This window comes from Ovis canadensis, chromosome 15 (genome assembly GCF_042477335.2).
Source record: "Ovis canadensis isolate MfBH-ARS-UI-01 breed Bighorn chromosome 15, ARS-UI_OviCan_v2, whole genome shotgun sequence".
In the NCBI taxonomy this organism is placed as follows: domain Eukaryota; kingdom Metazoa; phylum Chordata; class Mammalia; order Artiodactyla; family Bovidae; genus Ovis; species Ovis canadensis.
This window is the reverse complement of record NC_091259.1, coordinates 74,989,012-75,008,299: the sequence shown is the minus strand read 5'-3', so window position 1 is coordinate 75,008,299 and position 19,288 is coordinate 74,989,012.

Genomic DNA, 19,288 nt, shown 5'->3' with positions numbered 1-19,288 from the left:
AACACCACAGTTCAAAAGCATCAATTCTTTAGTGCTCAGCCTTCTTTTCGGTCCAGCTCTCACATCCATACATGCCTAATTTAGTTGTTCTTAAACTTTGCTCACCTGGAGAGTTTTAAGATTCCCATTCTCCAGCCTGTACCCCAGGTCAATTACAAAATAATTTCTGAAGGAGTGGGAACAGGCAATACATTTTTTCAAGCTCTCTAGATGATGCTAACCTGTAGCCAATGGTAAGAATCATTGGCCAAATTTATACAAACAGGTACAGAATCCTTGCTGAGTGCCAAGCATGTAATCTCATTACTGCCTTACAACAACTTTAGGAGGCAGGTATTATTCTCATTTATGATGGAAAGCCAGATTATACAAATATTAACTGTACTCTCAGAGGCCACAGAGGCTAAGTGATGAAGATGTAATTCCTACCTTGGATCGAGTTTTATAACTTTTAACCACTGTTTTAACCAAACACTTAAGAAAATGTGCTTAATCAACCTGGAGTTAAATTTCAGTCAGTGGCTTCTAGTGTTTTAATACAAACAAAATTTTATTTCCCCCTCATAAATCCCTATGTGAAAAATCAAATTTCTGTGGAAAAATGAGAGTTGAAGCAGAGAATAATTATTCATATGCATGGTGCCCTTTTGATACAGGCTGAGGACCTCTGGGTCCCCAAAGATCAGAAAAGGAAAGCCTCTGATCCAAGCATCTTGAAAAGAGGGGAGAAGAGAGAATCAAAATGGATTGCATGTTTCTCATTATTTGATAAGAAACAGCATATGAATTTTAAGAGAGAAAAACTAGCCCTATGGTTTGCAAATCCTCAAAGAAATTATCTAAAGGTAATAAAAACACAATTGAACAATACAACAGGTATTCTTCGGGAGTGATTTTTCTCAATACATAGTGATGATTTCGTGAGCTTGTCTCACGTAACAAGACTATAATACAGTGGAGGTGTTTCCATGGTGAATTAAACCACTCTAAATTTAAGCTATGCAAACTCCAGAGAGTCCGTTCTACTGAATCTTTTTTTTTTTTTTTTTGTACTCAAGGGCTATATGGGATGCTCAACTAATTGTTGAGCAATTCAGTTCTACCAGTGTTTTCAAAAAGGAAAAAACAGTCGACCCAAAGGAGTCCATCCAAAAATCTCTTGAGCTTGCTCTGTGCACAGTTCCTGTGCCTCCTTTTTCCTGCTCTGCAAACGCTAGCTATCGTGTGGTATCCCCAAATTCCTATTCCTATCTCTTTAATTAAGCAAAACTACTGAGTTCTATTTGGGACCCCAGACCTGCAGCCTTGAAATGACTCCTGGAAATAAACTTTATAATCATAGCGCTCATCATGGTTGTTTCTTTTCAAGAATGAATTCCTGATGGCTGGTTGTCTAATACCAGGAAACAGGTACTGCATATATGTGGTGTGATGTTACAGGGTTTGGGGTTTCTTTGTTTTGTTTCTATGAGACTGCATTTCTTGTAGCAGTTAATTCTTCATGGGCAGCATCAGAAATATCATTTTTCTTGTTTTAGTTCTTTTTTTTTCTTCAATCAAAATATGCACTAGTTAAGAAGAACATCAGTTAAGAAGAACATCTTCAATTACCATATAGAGAAGACAAAGTCTATATTACTTTGCTTATAATATTTTTATATTATATCATCTCAATCACTGAGAAATCTTATTATATGTATAGATAGGTTGTGGAATGTTTTTGATCACATGTACATTAACTCCTATACCTTAAACGTAATAGCAATAAATCCAAGCTTCTTCAGGAGAAGAATTTGTATTAAATAATTATAGAAGGTGTCATGGCTAGATAATAAATTTAATCATTAAAAACTTCCAACTGTATCACTTTTTCAAGAAAATGGTAAAAAAAAAAAAAATCAAGAGACGTTCCAACCTTACTAATGGGTCATTTGTATAAGAGAAGTTGTGTAGGTGTGAATAGAAATGGAGTCAGTCTTCTGAAGTGTATAGTGATCAGTAATAAGGAATTACCCTCACCTCTGTTCTCAAAAAATTTCTGTTGAGTGAAAATCATACAAAAGGAGAAAGCATACATTGTTACACATAAATATACCATTAATTAGATACATCAAAATAAGCACTTATTCTACTGTGCTGACTTTCAGTGTAATAATGAATCTCAAGACTACAACCCAGACTGCATTCATGGACTCCAGATTTTCTATTTTATTACCCATCATATATATTCATTTGGACATTAAATAAACATCATAAAGTTTACATGTTTGAACAAAGTTCATAATCCCTCACCCCAACCTTAAACTTGGTTTTCTCCCAGAATTCACTACTGCCATAAATGTCATTAAAATCAGCCAGTGTTTTTAGGACAAAAATGTTGGCGGCATCCTTAATCCCTCTTTGTTTTACAATTCATATTTATTAGAGTAAATGTTATTTTTGAGATATATCCCATGTGAAAATTTGTGTAATTCCTAGTCCTCTAATTCAACCACCATCCTCTTTCATCTGGACAATTTTAAGAACTTTCTAATCTTCATGCTATGATTGCTTCCCTCAAAGGTATGAACCACATGGTGGTTCATTTAAAAATGACTTTCAGAACTCCCCTGGCAGTCCAGGGGTTAAGAATCTGTCTGCCAATTCAAGGGACGTGGGTTCAATCCATGGTCTGGGAACTAAGATTCCACATGCCATGGAAAAACGAAGTTTATGTGCCACAGCCACTGAATCCACACTCTAGAGCCCACACTCTGCAAGAAGAGAGGCCACGAGAATGAGAAGCCCATGCACAGTAACAAAAGAGAAGACCCTGCTCAGCACAACTAGAGAAAGCCTGCAAACAATGAAAACCCAGCACAGCCACAAAGTCATTCATTCATTCATTAAAAATTTAAAACGTAAAGCTCCCTCAGTCCTTCTTGTTGTTTAGTCACTAACCCATGTCCAACTCTGTGACCCCATGGGCTCCAGCACACCAGGCTTCCCTGTCCTTCACTATCTCCTGGAGCTTGCTCACATTCATGTCCATTGAGTTGGTGATGCCATCCAACCATCTCATCCTCTGTCATCCCCTTCTCCTCCTTCCCTCAGTCTTTCCCAGCATCAGGGTCTTTTCCAATGAGTCAGCTCTTCATATCAGGTGACCAAAGTATTGGCCTTCTAGGTCAGACAAAACAGTTTTTGTTGTTGTTGTTGTTGTTGTTGTTGTTTTAATGGCTGGCATGCTATGTTACAAGCCTGCTCAAAACTTACCAATGGCATTCCACTGTACATAGACAAATATGAATCTTGACCTTGGCTTCTTGATTACTCTCTAACTTCATCTTCTAACATTCTGTATCTCAGGCACTCTGTTCCAGCCACACTAATTTCCTGTCTGTTCTTCCAACAATAAATACAACCAGTATGTTTCCATATCAGGACCTTTAAATTTGAACTTTTCTCTTCCTGTATCCTTGTGCCCCAAGACAGTCAAAGATTTGCTCCTTCTATTTTCATGTGTTTGTTCAAATGTACTAGACATATTATCGCAAATATCATTTTATGCCTTTCCATTGTGTTCTTAGAACTGATCATTACCTGAAGCTACTGTACAGATTTATGAGTATATTTTAATTGTCTCTATTTCACTCTAGAATATAAAGTCCACAAGGACAAGGCTTTGCTTGTGCTTTGTCCAGTATTAAAACTACACTGTCTAGAAAAGCATCTAGCACTTAGAAGACATTCATTATATATTTAATGAAAAGTGAGATGAAAATTGTCAATAAAATATGTACATTGTTAAATTGACTCCATACTAAATAGAAATTTTCAATAAACAAATATCATTGAAATATACTGATTCTACAATCCAGGAGCAGACAAACTTTCTACAAAAAGATGGAACATTTTGAACCCTACAGACTCTGTTGCCATTATTCAACACTTTCATCATAGCATGAAAACACAAACAACATACAAGTGATTGAGCATGACCATATTCCACTAAAATGCTATTTGCAAAAATAGTGTCAGATTTGTCTAGTAGACTATAGTTTGCCACTTACTATTGTAAAAAGTAAATCAATCATCTCTGTATCTCTCTATGTATCTAGACCTATATTTAAATCTGTGGCTTTCTTTTTTCCTTTCAATAAAGAATTCTGTTGGGAAAATCCCCTGGAGAAGGGAATGACAACCCACTCTGGTGTTCTTGCCTGGAGAATTCCATGGACAGAGGAGCCTAGCAGTCTACTGTCCATGGGGTTACAGAGTCAAACACAACTGAGTGACTAACACTTTCACTTAACACTTATATCTACACATACAATCTGTGAAATACATACTACATCCACAAGGCATTAAAATGAATTTTTCAAACTCTCATAGGAATGGGTACTTTTTATTTTTATAAAAAGTAAAAAGACATTCAAATTTATTTAATGAGACTCATATAATGCTGATATTAAATCCAGGCAAATACAGCCTGAAAAAGGAAAATCAAACCAAAATTTATTTATGAATAATGATAAAAATCCAAAGTAAATCATGAGGTAATTAAATTAAGCAATTTACAAAAACATAACAACCAACTGGGATTTGTTCCAAGAATGTAAATATGACATATTTTTAAGAATATAAAAATGTATTTAATCCCCTTAATGGAATTTATGGAGACAAACTATGATCATCTTAATAGGTGCTAAAAAGCATTTGATAATATCCAGCACTCATTGATGATAAAAAAATAATCATAGTAAAGTGGAATAAAATTGAATTAAAGGACAATATGATTATAAAAAATAATAGTTCTAATATTTCTTAGGAGTTTATTAGGTTATTCACAGAAAAGCAATTTCAGTTGATCAATACACAAAGAGATAATAAACCTCACATATTAAGAAAATGCAATCATAAATAAAACAGCTGTTAACCATGTGGTAGGCCTTTTATAAGTATATTATAAATTCATTTAGTACATTTAAGCATATTTTATACATTTAAACCCACTCACTGGATACAATGCCCCCAGCTCCAGAAACTGAAAGGGATAATAAACCAAGAAAGTGAATAGGAAAACAAACTTTCTATTAATCTCTGAGACATGGTCCTATGGCCAAAGCTGTTTTTTTTTTTTTTTAATTGAAGTTGATGTACAAAAATAATAAGTTACAGTTGCACAATATAGTGATTCATGAATTTTTAAAAATTACACTCTACTTATAGCTATAAAATATTGGCTGTATTCCCCAGTGTTGAAAAAGTACCCTTGTACAAACTGTTAGGCATAAAATAAGCTACCTCTCATTCCCTACCCCTATACTGCCCCTCCCTCCATCCCTGTCCCCACTGGTAACTACTAGTTTGTTCTCCAGGTCTGAGTCTGCTTCTTTGTTTGTTATATTCATTAATTTGTTGTATTTTTTTTAGATTCCACATACAAGTGATACAATATTTGTCTTTCTGTGTATGACTTATTTCACCTAGCACACTATCCCCAAGTACATCCATGTCGTTGCAAATAGCAAAATGTCATTCTTATGGCTGAGTAATATTTCTCTGTGTGTGTGTATACATATCTATATATATCACATCTTCCTTGTCTATCTGTTGATGGACACTTAGGTTACAAACACAGCTTTTGAGTGTTTTCTAATATTTTGTGTGTAAAAAAGAATGAAACAGCATTAAATATTAATAGTGACATTATTTGCAAGTAGTCTCGGCTCTCCTTTATTTCCATTCAAAAAGCCAGTATCTTTATTTTAATTGGGATATAGTTGCTTTACAATTTATGTTAGTTTCTTCTGTACGACAAAGTAAATCAGCTGTATGTACACATATATCCCCTTGTTTGTCTGACTGTTTGCAACCCCATGGACTATATAGTCCATGGAATTCTCTAGGCCAGAATACTGGAGTGGGTAGCCTTTCCCTTCTCCAGGGTATCTTCCCAACCCAGGTCTCCTGCATTGCGGCCAGATTCTTTACCAGCTTATGACCAACCTAGATAGCATATTCAAAAGCAGAGACATTACTTTGCCGACTAAGGTCTGTCTAGTCAAGGCTATGGTTTTTCCTGTGTTCATGTATGGATGTGAGAGTTGGACTGTGAAGAAGGCTGAGCGCCGAAGAATTAATGCTTTTGAACTGTGGTGCTGGAGAAGACTCTTGAGAGTCCCTTGGACTGCAAGGAGATCCAACCAGTCCATTCTGAAGGAGATCAGCCGTGGGATTTCTTTGGAAGGAATGATGCTAAAGCTGAAACTCCAGTACTTTGGCCACCTCACGCAAAGAGTTGACTCATTGGAAAAAACTCTAATGCTGGGAGGGATTGGGGGCAGGAGGAGAAGGGGACGACAGAGGATGAGATGGCTGGATGGCATCACGGACTGGATGGACGTGAGTCTGAGTGAACTCCAGGAGTTGGTGATGAACAGGGAGGCCTGGCGTGCTGCGATTCATGGGGTCGCAAAGAGTCAGACACGACTGAGTGACTGAACTGAACTGAACTGATCCCCTCGTTTTGGATTCCCTTCTCATTTAGGTCACCATAGAGCATCAAGCAGAGTTCCTGTACTATATCTCTGGTTCTCATTGGCTGTCTATTTTATACAGATTAGTGTATGTATGTCAGTCCTAACATCCCTTTCAGAAAGGACTGCTTACTATCTACACAAGTTTCCTATTACTGCAATATCAAACTATGGCAGTGACTTAACACTCTCTTACTGTTCTGGAGGTCAGAAGTCAAAAACAATTTTCACTGCATTAAAAGTCCCAGTGTCGGCAGGACTGATTCCTCCCGGGGGGGTCTCAGGGGAGAATCCTTTTTCTTGTCTGTCTCATCCTCTAGTGCCCGCCTGTGTTCCTCGACTCCTCGCCCCTTCCTCCATCTTCTGATCACCACAATCACTGCTTGTATCATAACAGGACCTTCTCTGACTTCTCTTGCTTCCCTCTTATAAGAACACCTGTGATTACACTGAGCCCACCAGAAAAATCCAGGACACTCTACCCATATCAAGAGCCTTAATTTAATCACATCTACAAATTCTCTTCTGCTATAAAGTAACAGTCACATATTTCAGGGATTAGAATGTAGATATACTTGGGAGCCATCATTCAGCTTACTGTAGTATTTTAAATTATCCAAGACAGACAGTGAAAGTCACTCAACCGTGTCTGACTCTTTGAGACCCATGGACTATAGCCTGCCAGGCTCCTCTGTCCATGGAATCTCCAGGCAAGAATATTGGAGTGGGTAGCCATCCCTTCTCCAGGGGATCTTCCCAACCCAGGTCTCCTGTATAGAAGGCAGATTCTTTACCATCTGAGCCCCCAGAGAAGCCCTAATTTATCCAAACTCAATACTACATGTTATTTTTGTTTCCAAAAACTTATCAGTGCCTAACAATGGCAACAACAACAACAACAAAAACAAAAACACTAAAACAAAAACACTCTTTGGGTTGTTATCATGGGAAATAGAAAAGACTGAGATATGGTCCTGTTCCTTCAAAAACTCCCAATTTTCTGGGCAGCTCAGATGCAGAGCCAAGTGTAAACAGATTCAGGTAGAATCTCAGCACAATTTTCTCTTTTTATTACTTACTACAGAATCAGAACTCTATGCATTAATTCTCTGAGTATTTTCATACTTCAACTGGCCAAATAACCAGTATTTAAAATGGTGATCATACAGTAGGGCTGTCTTCAAAGGTCAAGGCATGAGGAATTTAAGAGGTCATGACTAAAGTCACATTTTAATGGTGCTTCAGTGTTTTCTGAATTTATAAAATTATCTTTTGTGATGTTACTATCTAAAGTGATAAAACTTTTATACATCCTTAAAGGCAGCATCTAAAGCAGTAGTTCCTAAACAATGATTTGTGGTCTCACACTCCATGATGAAAACTTCACCTACTTGAGATGAAAGAGGAAAAACATGAAAATGTGAGGAGTTCTTCAAATGCTAATGTATTCATTTTAAAACTGTCCTTTCAGTCCTCTCACCATTTTTTGTTTTGCTTTTCAAAAATTGTAGGAAAGATGATGTAAAATAAATCTTTTACAGTTGAAAAATGATGATAGACCAAATATACATCAGTAGCAAATACACACACACACACACACACACACACACACACACACTCATATATATATACAACCTGGCTGACAGAATCTAATCTAAATTAGTAAATGTAAATTCAAAATAAATAAATTAGTAAGGACTCAGTATTACTGATAATATCTATAATTGTATGATGTTTTAAAATTTACAAAATACATTTATGTCCATTGGCTCAAGTGTTTCTCTTCCACCTCAACAATAAGCCCATAAAGAAAAGATGCAGCAATTATCATTGAATTTTATAGGTTTTTTAAATTTATAGGTTGATAAAACATGGATTTTTAAATGACTTGTTTAAATAACTTCCAGTTGATATATTCACTTATACCTAATTATGTCATCTTACACTATATCCTTAGCCACTTTCCAAGACATTCAATTCACCATCCAGTATAAATTGAAACAAGGGTCTTCCCTCATGGCCCCAGAGCCAACTTAAATGCTGGATGTTTCCTCCATCACTTGAGTTAAACATGTTTCCCATGTACCACCTTGTTCCCATGGTACAAAAGATGTTTCTCTTGTACCAACAAGGCTGAGAAGGAACCAGTTGATGTCTACTTCTTGCTCCTTCAGTTCAGTTCAGTTCAGTTCAGTCGCTCAGTTGTGTCCGACTCTTTGCGACCCCATGAATTGCAGGACGCAAGGCCTCCCCCTGTCCATCACCAGCTCCCGGAGTTCACTCAGACTTACGTCCATCAAGTGAGTGTTGCCATCCAGCCATCTCATCCTCTGTCGTCCCCTTCTCCTCCTGCCCTCAATCCCTCCCAGCATCACAGTCATTTCCAATGAGTCAACACTTCGCATGAGGTGGCCAAAGTACTGGAGCTTCAGCTTTAGCATCATTCCTTCCAAAGAAATCCCAGAGCTGATGCCCTTCAGAATGGACTGTTTGGATCTCCTTGGAGTCTAAGGGACTCTCAAGAGTCTTCTCCAACACCACAGTTCAAAAGCATCAATTCTTCAGTGCTCAGCCTTCTTCACAGTCCAACTCTCACATCCATACATGAACACAGGAAAAACCATAGCCTTGACTAGATGGACCTTAGTCGGCAAAGTAATGTCTCTGCTTTTGAATATGCTATCTAGGTTGGTCATAACTTTTCTTCCAAGGAGTAAGTGTCTTTTAATTTCATGGCTGCAGTCACCATCCGCAGTGATTTTGGAGCCCCCCAAAATAAAGTCTGACACTGTTTCCACTGCTTCCCCATCTATCTCCCATGGAGTGACGGAACCGGATGCCATCATCTTCATTTTCTGAATGTTGAGCTTTAAGCCAACTTTTTCACTCTCCTCTTTCACTTTCATCAAGATGCTTTTTAGTTCCTCTTTACTTTCTGCCATAAGGGTGGTGTCATCTGCATATCTGAGGTTATTGAGATTTCTCCCAGCAATCTTGATTTCAGCTTGTGTTTCTTCCAGTCCAGCGTTTCTCATGACTACTCTGCATATAAATTAAATAAGCAGGGTGACAATATACAGCCTTGACGTACTCCTTTCCCTATTTGGAACCAGTCTGTTGTTCCATGTCCAGTTCTAACTGTTGTTTCCTGACTTGCATACAGGTTTCTCAAGAGGCAGGTCAGGTTGTCTAGTATTCCCATCTCTCTCAGAATTTTCCACAGTTTATTGTGATCCACACAGTCAAAGGCTTTGGCATAGTCAATAAAGCAGAAATAGATGTTTTTCTGGAACTCTCTTGCTTTTTCCATGATCCAGTGGATGTTGGCAATTTGATCTCTGGTTCCTCTGCCTTTTCTAAAACCAGCTTGAACATCAGGAAGTTCATGGTTCATGTATTGCTGAAGCCTGGCTTGGAGAATTTTGAGCATTACTTTACTAGCATGTGAGATGAGTGCAATTGCGTGGTAGTTTGAGCATTCTTTGGCATTGCCTTTTTTTGGGATTGGAATGAAAACTGACCTTTCCCAGTGTTGCGGCCACTGCTGAGTTTTCCAAATTTGCTGTCATATTGAGTGCAATACTTTCACAGCATCATCTTTCAGGATTTGAAATAGCTCAACTGGAATTCCATCACCTCCACTAGCTTTGTTCATAGTGATGCTTTCTAAGGCCCACTTGACTTCACATTCCAGGATGTTCTGCTCTAGATGAGTGATCACACCATCGTTGTTATCCGGGTCATGAAGATCTTTTTTGTATAGTTCTTCCGTGTATTCTTGTCACCTCTTCTTAATATCTTCTGCTTCTGTTAGGTCCATACCATTTCTGTCCTTTATCAAGCCCATCTTTGCATGAAATGTTCCCTTGGTATCTCCAATTTTTTTAAGGAGGAGAGATCTCTTCAGGATTCCTTTTACGACACCATTACTTTCTCTCTTTCCTAAACTATGCCTTCCAGCTTTGAATCACATGCTTTCAATGGAGGGAATAATCATGCATTTTGAATGCTTTAAAATGGTTAAAAAAAGATAAGGGCATTTATATGATAAGGCAATATGATCAATATGATCAGTTGTTTGGCAGCAGAGAGATGATTAGGCATGCATATTATGCACTGTAGGCTGCCAACTTTAAACCTATTTAGAATGAGAATACTGGCAAAGAAACAAAAGGATACTAATAACTACTTCAAAAGAGTTAGAAATAGATATAAACAAAGAAGGAGGATATTGGAGGATGATATTGGAAGGGGTTAACAACATAATTCTGATTTTTTAAGAATGTAATACAGAAATAATGTCCCAGTGTGACTCGTTTATACATAATATTCCAATATGCTACTCTGTGAAGTAGCTGGAAAATCATTAGAAGTTCATACTTAATCAATTTAATATGAATCAATAATAGAAAGTGCTAAAATTCCATTAAATTATTCTTTTCTGAGGTACTGTGGCAACAGCATTCAGAGATGAACCTGCAGAGGTTACTGAGTCAGCTAAAAAGCTGTAGATGATACTATGTCATTTCTTATTTCATATTGTTAGAGCTAGATGGGCCTTGAGATACAAACACTATACATAGATGAGAAAACTGATGTACGAAAAGATGGAGTTGATCACGTTTATAAAAGCTAAATAAGTCATTTGATTTGACAATTTGGTATATTTTTCCTAGTAGATTCCTAAAAGTCCTAAGTCAGAGAATCTATTTTAGGGAAGATCACTGATCAATGAAACTTATTGTTCTTTTTGGTGCAACTTTCAAGAAGTTTTGATGAGGAAATCCTAATTTTTGCAAGTAGGGAGTCCTACATTTCGGAGTGTCAACTAGAGATCACAAGCAGATATGGTCCCAAGTATTAAGTTCTTCTCATTATAATGTAAACAGAAAGATAAAACATTTTTTTAAAAAGCTTGCAGTTTGAACACAAATGAACAAAGATATCTCATAAGTCACAAATGAGATTAGTGAAAGTGAAGTCGCTCAGTCATGTCCGACTCTTTGTGACCCCATGGACTGTAGCCCACCAGGCTCCTCTGTCCATGGGATTCTCCAGGCAAGAATACTGGAATGGGGTGCCATTGCCTTCTCCAGGAGATCTTCCTGGCCCAGGGATTAAACCCGGGTCTCCCGCATTGTAGGAAGACGCTTTATCACCTGAGCCACCAGGGAAGTCCAAAGTTAGGTCCCACTGAGACTTGACCTCGGATCACTGGATTCATAGTCCAGAGTGCTAATGCTACACAAATGAGATTACAGGGAGCCAAATTTATTTGTAAGTGGAGTGAAGAGTACCAGTGACAACTGACCACTGAAAATAAGACTCTCCACCTCACAGGAGTATTGTCTCAGTAGCTTTACTAGGTCCATTTATCTGTGGCTCTGTATTTCTCTCCCCACTTCTGTCTATTTTACTGCTTTGCCTTCCCTGACTGTTATCAGCAAAGTTCTAGAAATCCTGATAAGGAGATGGAGATACACACTATAAAGATAAGAATTTTCTGAACTCTTCCTAGGCTGAAGAATTTTACTGGGCACTTAAAAATTTTGCCAGTCACAGTGGAGGAAGCGGAAGCTGGGATGAACTGACACGTAGGCTTGACATATATACACTATCATTGTAAAACAGAGAGCTGGTGGGAAGCTGCTGTCTAGCACAGCCGGCTCAGCTCAGGGCTCTGTGACGACCTAGTGGGGTGGGATTGCGGGGGGCGGCGGGGGCGGAGGGGAGGCAGTGAGAGGGAGGTCTAAGAGGGAGGGGATATATATCCACATACAGTTGACTGACCTTGGAGTACAGCACAAATTAACATAATACTGTAAAGCAATTATACTCAAAACAAACAAAAAAAATTGCCATAAAACAGTCACAGTATCCTTATAAAAAGATATTATTAAAAGATTTTAAAGATGAGGAAACTGAGGTATGGAAAGATCAGATCACTTGTTCTAGACCCCACCATTTTGAAAGGTGGGAACTGGAATTGTTACTTCCTATTGAATGATTTTAAGCCCAAGCACTGTCCACTTCATCAATAATTCAAAAAGTATATAATTTTTTACTTGACAAATTTATTGAGAAACATTTACATATCATATGCCTAATTCAGAGATTCTCAACCAAAGGTGAGTTGACCTCTCAGGGTCATTTGGTAATGTCTGGAGATATACTGAGTTATCACAGCTGTGATAAGAGTGCGCAGAGGCGAGGAATGCTGAACTACACCAGACAGTTGCTGCGACAAAAAATTATTAAATTCAAAATGCTGAGGCTGAAAAACCTTAATCCAATATTGAAAGTTAGTTTAAGGTATTTCAACTTCTGCCTAACATGTGAAAAAGTCACAAGAGAAAAAGCCCAGTAAGCTACATCATAGATATTTAAAACAATCAGAGAGCAGAAAATACAAAGAATCTTAATAAACTAAATTCTACAAAGTGATAGGCCCTTCCAAGACACAGGGTGGATCACAGCAGAATGACAGGATGGGCAAGAGGAGGAGAAATCTACCAGCAATGAGGGCAAGGGAAAAACACTGGGCTGGCCACAAAATTTTAAGGACCGTGAAGGGGCCAGAATGCTACATCAGCTCCCCAGAACCTCACACACTGTGAATCCTCGCCCGGTGGTCAACTGTTTCAACGTCTTTACCATTTATATGTGGGCAATGTGCTTCAGTTTGAGGACAGCTTCCCATGTGGACAGCCATTGCAGGAGATGTGGGTTCAATCCCTGGGTCAGGAAGATCCCCTGGAGTAGGAAATGGCAACTCATGCTTGTATTCTTGCCCAAGAATTTCATGAACAGAGGAATCTGGTGGGCTACATCCCATGGACTTGCAAAGAGTCAGACATGACTGAACAACTAACACTACTGCTGCTGCTGTGAAGATGCTTGAGTCGTGTCCAACTGTGTGCGACCCCATAGCTGTCAGCCCACCAGGCTCCCCTGTCCCTGGGATTCTCCAGGCAAGAACACTGGAGTGGGTTGCCATTCCCTTCTCCAATGCAGGCATGCATGCTAAGTCACTTAAGTCACTCCTCTGATTTAATTGCTAAGTCACATCTAACTCTTTGGAACCCCATGGACCATAGCCCACCAGCCCTCTCTGTCCATGGATTTCCCAGACAAGAATACTGGAGTGGGTTGCCATTTCCTTCTCCCAACTGACACTAGAGGACAGGATAAAAGAGCTAAGAGAAATCCTCCCACAGCACTCTGGGCCTTCTTAAGAGCAAGGAAGTAGTCACCGAACACTGTGGGTGTGGTAAGAAACCTGAGAGAAAATCCTCTGAGGATCTCAAGTCTCTATTAAGTACACTGCAGGGGCTGCTAAAGGATGAGGACATTAAAAGATTAGAAAGATAAATCCATTAAGCTCAGAAAACCAGAGTCTGGATTACAGAGGGTAAGTCTGGATGCTGCTCTTATAACTTTTTAAGCCAGTGATAAATCACACCTAAATAACGCTATGACATAACCCAGACCAAACCGGAGTGCAAATTATAGCCTGACAGAAGGAATGTGTTCTCTTCCAGAGGTAAGTATGATTTTCTTTTGTCTCTAAAGAATCCACCTGACAATGCAGGAGATGCAAGAGACTTGAGTTTGATCCCTGGGTTGGGAAAATCTCCTGGAGAAGGGAATGGCAATCCACTCCAGTATTCTTGCCTGGAGAATCCCATGGACAGAGGATCCTGGCAGAGTCAGGTATGGCTGAGCAATGGACACAGACACTACCATTTTTATATACATAATAGGGGCCAATGTAGGAAACATATACAAGCCATATACAAGCAAGAGAATGCGACTTGAGGACAAAAAGCAAGAGAGAAATTGCAGTATAAGAAATACTTGAAAGATAATCACTGAACATTTCCCTAAACCAATGAAAGACTATAGTCCAGGGATTTCTCTGGCAGTCCAGCGGTTGAGACTCAGTACTTCCACTGTGGGGAGCATGGTTCACCCCAGTGTGGCCAAAAGATAATCAAGTTATTGTGTAGATGACTATAGTCCACAGATCTTACTAGCTCAGCTAACTCTAACTAGAGACACATAGTCAAACTGCTGAGAAGAATAAATCGTGAAGGAAAACCTGCACAGTATACAGTGGCCAAAACAGATTATACACATGGAAACAGCAAAAGGAAGACAGCTGGTGACCAAACTCTCCAATGATGGCCAAGATCCACTTGTCTTATTCACTCACTAGTCCTCTCCCCTTGAGTGCGCGCAAGGGTCTGTAATGTGCTTCTAATCCACAGACCATGAAAATGATGACAGGATACACAGTATGTGAATAGGAACGTGTTCTTAGCTTGTATGATTAGGTTACATGAGATTACAACATTTGTACTGTTAGGAGAATTTTTAAGAGGCAGGCATGTTGAGAAGATCACACATCAGGAAACTGACGGCGGCAATCGGCCAACAGCTGGCACAAACCTGAGGCCCTCTGTCTGACAGCACACAAGGAATCAAATGCTTTCAACAACCTCAGGAGCTTAGAGGTGGATTTGTTCCCAGTTGAACCTCAGATGATACCTCAATCAGGGCAAACACCTTGATGGCAGTTATGAGAGATGCTAACGCATACGATCCTAAACCCTGCCTTGACTCCTAACCCACAGAAACTGTGAGATGAAAAATCTATGTCGTTTCACTGCCATGTGTATAACAGACAGCTAGCAGGAGCCTGCTGTTACAGCCTAAGTAGCTCAGCCCAGGGCACTCTGTGGTGACCTAGATGGGTGGGATGCAGAGGGAGGTCCAAGAAGGAAGGGATATATGTATACAAGTAGCTGATTCACTTCATTGCACAGAAAACTAGCACAACCACTGTGAAGCAGTTATACCCCGCCACACACAAAAAAAATCGATGTTGTTTTAAGCCATTAAATTTACAGTAAGCAACAATGCTATGTAGCAGATTTTTAATACAGATAATACACATATCTTGATTCACACAGGAAAAAATGAAGGCAAGAAGACAATGGAATATCATTGAAAGTGCTAAAAGGAAAAGAAAAAACTTGTCTACTGAGAATTCTAAAGACACAATTTATATCTTTGATATGAAAAAAAATCACACTTTTCAGACAACTGAAAAACTAAGAGAATTATCTTATATCTGCACTACAATAAATCCTAGAAGTTCTTCAGACTAAGGGAGAGAACATCAGACACAACACCGTCCCTGAAGAAAGAAATGAAGAGCTTTAGAAAGAGAGAATACGTGGATGGAAATGAAGATCTTGTTTCATTATACACATATGCTTGTATATGTCTATATGTGTGTATATATGAATACTGACAAAATGAAGCCAAGAGAATCATAAAACTTATTGTGAGATTCATAATATATGAGAACTCAGATGATGAGAAGTAGTATATGGAAATCAAACCGCTATAACATGCAGAATATTATTTAAGGAAGTGAAGTGAAATGAAGTCGCTCAGTCGTGTCTGACTCTTTGCGACCCCACGGACTGTAGCCTACCATGCTTCTCAGTCTATGGGACTTTCCAGGCAAGAGTACTGGAGTGGGGTGCCATTTCCTTCTCCAGGGGATCTTCCAAACCCAGGGATCGAACCTGGGTCTCCCACATTGTAGGCGGACGCTTTACCCTCTGAGCCACCAGGGAAGCCTTATTATTTAAGGGTAAACTATGATAACTTGAAGAAGCTGAAGTTGAACAGTTCTATGATGATCTACAAGACCTTTTAGAACTAACACCCAAAAAAGATGTCCTTTTCATTATAGGGGACTGAAATGCAAAAGTAGGAAGTCAAGAAAACACCTCGAGTAACAGGCAAATTTGGCCTTGGAATATGGAATGAAGCAGGGCAAAGGCTAATAAAGTTTTGCCAAGAAAACGCACTGGTCATAGCAAACACCCTCTTCCAGCAACACAAGAGAAGACTCTACACATGGACATCACCAGATGGTCAACATCAAAATAAGACTGATTATATTCTTTGCAGCCAAAGATGGAGAAGCTCTATACAGTCAGCAAAAACAAAAACGGGAGCTGACTGTGGCTCAGATCATGAACTTCTTATTGCCAAATTCAGACTTAAATCAAAGAAAGTAGGGCAAACCGCTAGACCATTCAGGTATGACCTAAATCAAATCGCTTATGATTATACAGTGGAAGTGAGAAATAGATGTAAGGGACTAGATCTGATAGACAGAATGCCTGATAAACTATGGACGGAGGTTCCTGACATTGTACAGGAGACAGGGATCAAGACAATACCTATGGAAAAGAAATACAAAAAAGCAAAACGGCTATCTGAGGAGGCCTTAAAAACAGCTGTGAAAAGAAAAGAAGCAAAAACCAAAGGAGAAAAGGAAAGATAGAAGCATTTGAATGCAGAGTTCCAAAGAATAGCAAGGAGAGATAAGAAAGCCTTCCTCAGTGATCAATGCAAAAAAATCGAGGAAAACAACAGAATGGGAAAGACTAGAGATCTCTTCAAGAAAATTAGAGATACCGAGGGAACATTTCATGCAATGATGGGCTCGATAGAAAACAGAAATGGTATGGACCTAACAGAAGCAGAAGATATTAAGAAGAGGTGGCTAGAATACACAGAAGAACTGTACAAAAAAGATCTTCATGACCAAGATAATCATGATGCTGTGATCACTCACCTACAGCCAGACATCTTGGAATGTGAAGTCAAGTGGGCCTTAGAAAGCATCACTACGAACAAAGCTAGTGGAGGTGATGGAATTCCAATTGAGCTGTTTCAAATCCTAAAGATGATGCTGTGAAAGTGCTGCACTCAATATGCCAGCAAATTTGGAAAACTCAGCAGTGGCCACAACACTGGGAAAGGTCAGTTTTCATTCCAATCCCAAACAAAGGCAATGCCAAAGAATGTTCAAACTACCGAACAATTGCACTTATCTCACACTTCTAGTAAAGTAATGCTCAAAATTCTCCAAGCCAGGCTTCAGCAATACATGAACTGTGAACTTCCTGATGTTCAAGCTGGTTTTAGAAAAGGCAGAGGAACCAGAGATCAAATTGCCAACATCCGCTGGATCATGGAAAAAGCAAGAGAGTTCCAGAAAAACATCTATTTCTGCTTTATTGACTATGCCAAAGCCTTTGACTGTGTGGATCACAATAAACTGAGGAAAATTCTGAAACAGAGGGGAATACCAGACCACCTGACCTGCCTCTTGAGAAACCTATATGCAAGTCAGGAAGCAACAGTTAGAATTGGACATGGAACAGACTGGTTCCAAATAGGAAAAGGAGTACGTCAAGGCTGTATATTGTCACCCTGCTTATTTAACTTCTATGCAGAGTACATCATGAGAAACACTGGGCTGGAAGAAGCACAAGCTGGAATCAAGATTGCCGGGAGAAATATCAATAACCTCAGATATGCAGATGACACCACCCTTATGGCAGAAAGTAAAGAGGAACTAAAAACCCTCTTGATGAAAGTGAAAGTGGAGAGTGAAAAAGTTGGCTTAAAGCTCAACATTCAGAAAACGAAGATCATGGCATCGGCTCCCATCACTTCATGGGAAATAGATGGGGAAACAGTGGAAACAGTGTCAGACGTTATTTTTTGAGGCTCCAAAATCATTGCAGATGGTGACTGTAGCCAAGAAATTAAACCACACTTACTCTTCGGAAGGAAAGTTATGACCAACCTAGACAGCATATTCAAAAGCAGAGACATTACTTTGCCAATAAAGTCCAGCTAGTCAAGGCTATGGTTTTTCCAGTGGTCACGTATGGATATGAGAGTTGGACTGTGAAGAAAGCTGAGTGCTGAAGAATTGATGCTTTTGAACTGTGGTGTTGGAGAAGCTCTTGAGAGTCCCTTGGACTGCAAGGATGTCCAACCAGTCCATCCTAAAGGAGATCAGTCCTGGGTGTTCATTGGAAGGATTGATGCTAAAGCTGAAATCCCAATCCTTTGGCCACCTCATGCTAAGAGTTGACTCACTGGAAAAGACCATGATGCTGGGAGGTATTAGGGGCAGGAGGAGAAGGGGATGACAGAGGATGAAATGGCTAGATGGCATCACCAACTTGATGGACGTGAGTTTGAGTAGACTCCAGAAGTAGGTGATGGACAGGAGACCTGGCATGCTGCGATTCATAGGGTTGAAAAGAGTTGGACACGACTGAGCAACTGAACTGAACTGATAATAACTTGAAGACGTTTACTGTAACCTGTACAATTTATTAGCAGTTTTCATTTATGTCTCGAAATTTTTTTTCCTTTAAATATTTGAAATTGTCTGTGATTCAGTACATTCAATAACGGAACAAAATTCTGTTATTTGTTTTAAGAATAATGAAAAAAGAGGGTTGCTGCAATGGAATACAGAATTCCTCTAGTTTCTTCAAGAATTATGATTTTTGTAACGTTCTGTTTATAGGTGTCCTAAAATATTCTTGTGATAGAGAAGAACTGAACAGAAGATTTCCAATACTACGTAAGATAAATCCATAGAGACAGAAAATAGATTGGTAGCTGCCTAACAGGGACTGGGATGAATGGATAGGGATTAACTGTAAATGGATATGAGCAATCTTATTAGGATAATAAAAATATCCTAAAACTGGACTATGGTGATGACTGTGCAACTTAGTAAAAAAAATCACTGAAGTGTACACTTTAACTGGGGTAATTTTATGGTATTTAAATTATACCTAAATAAAATATAAAAATTGTTTCAAACTATGTTTGAGTAGTGAAATTAACCAGCATTTCTGTAAATTAGA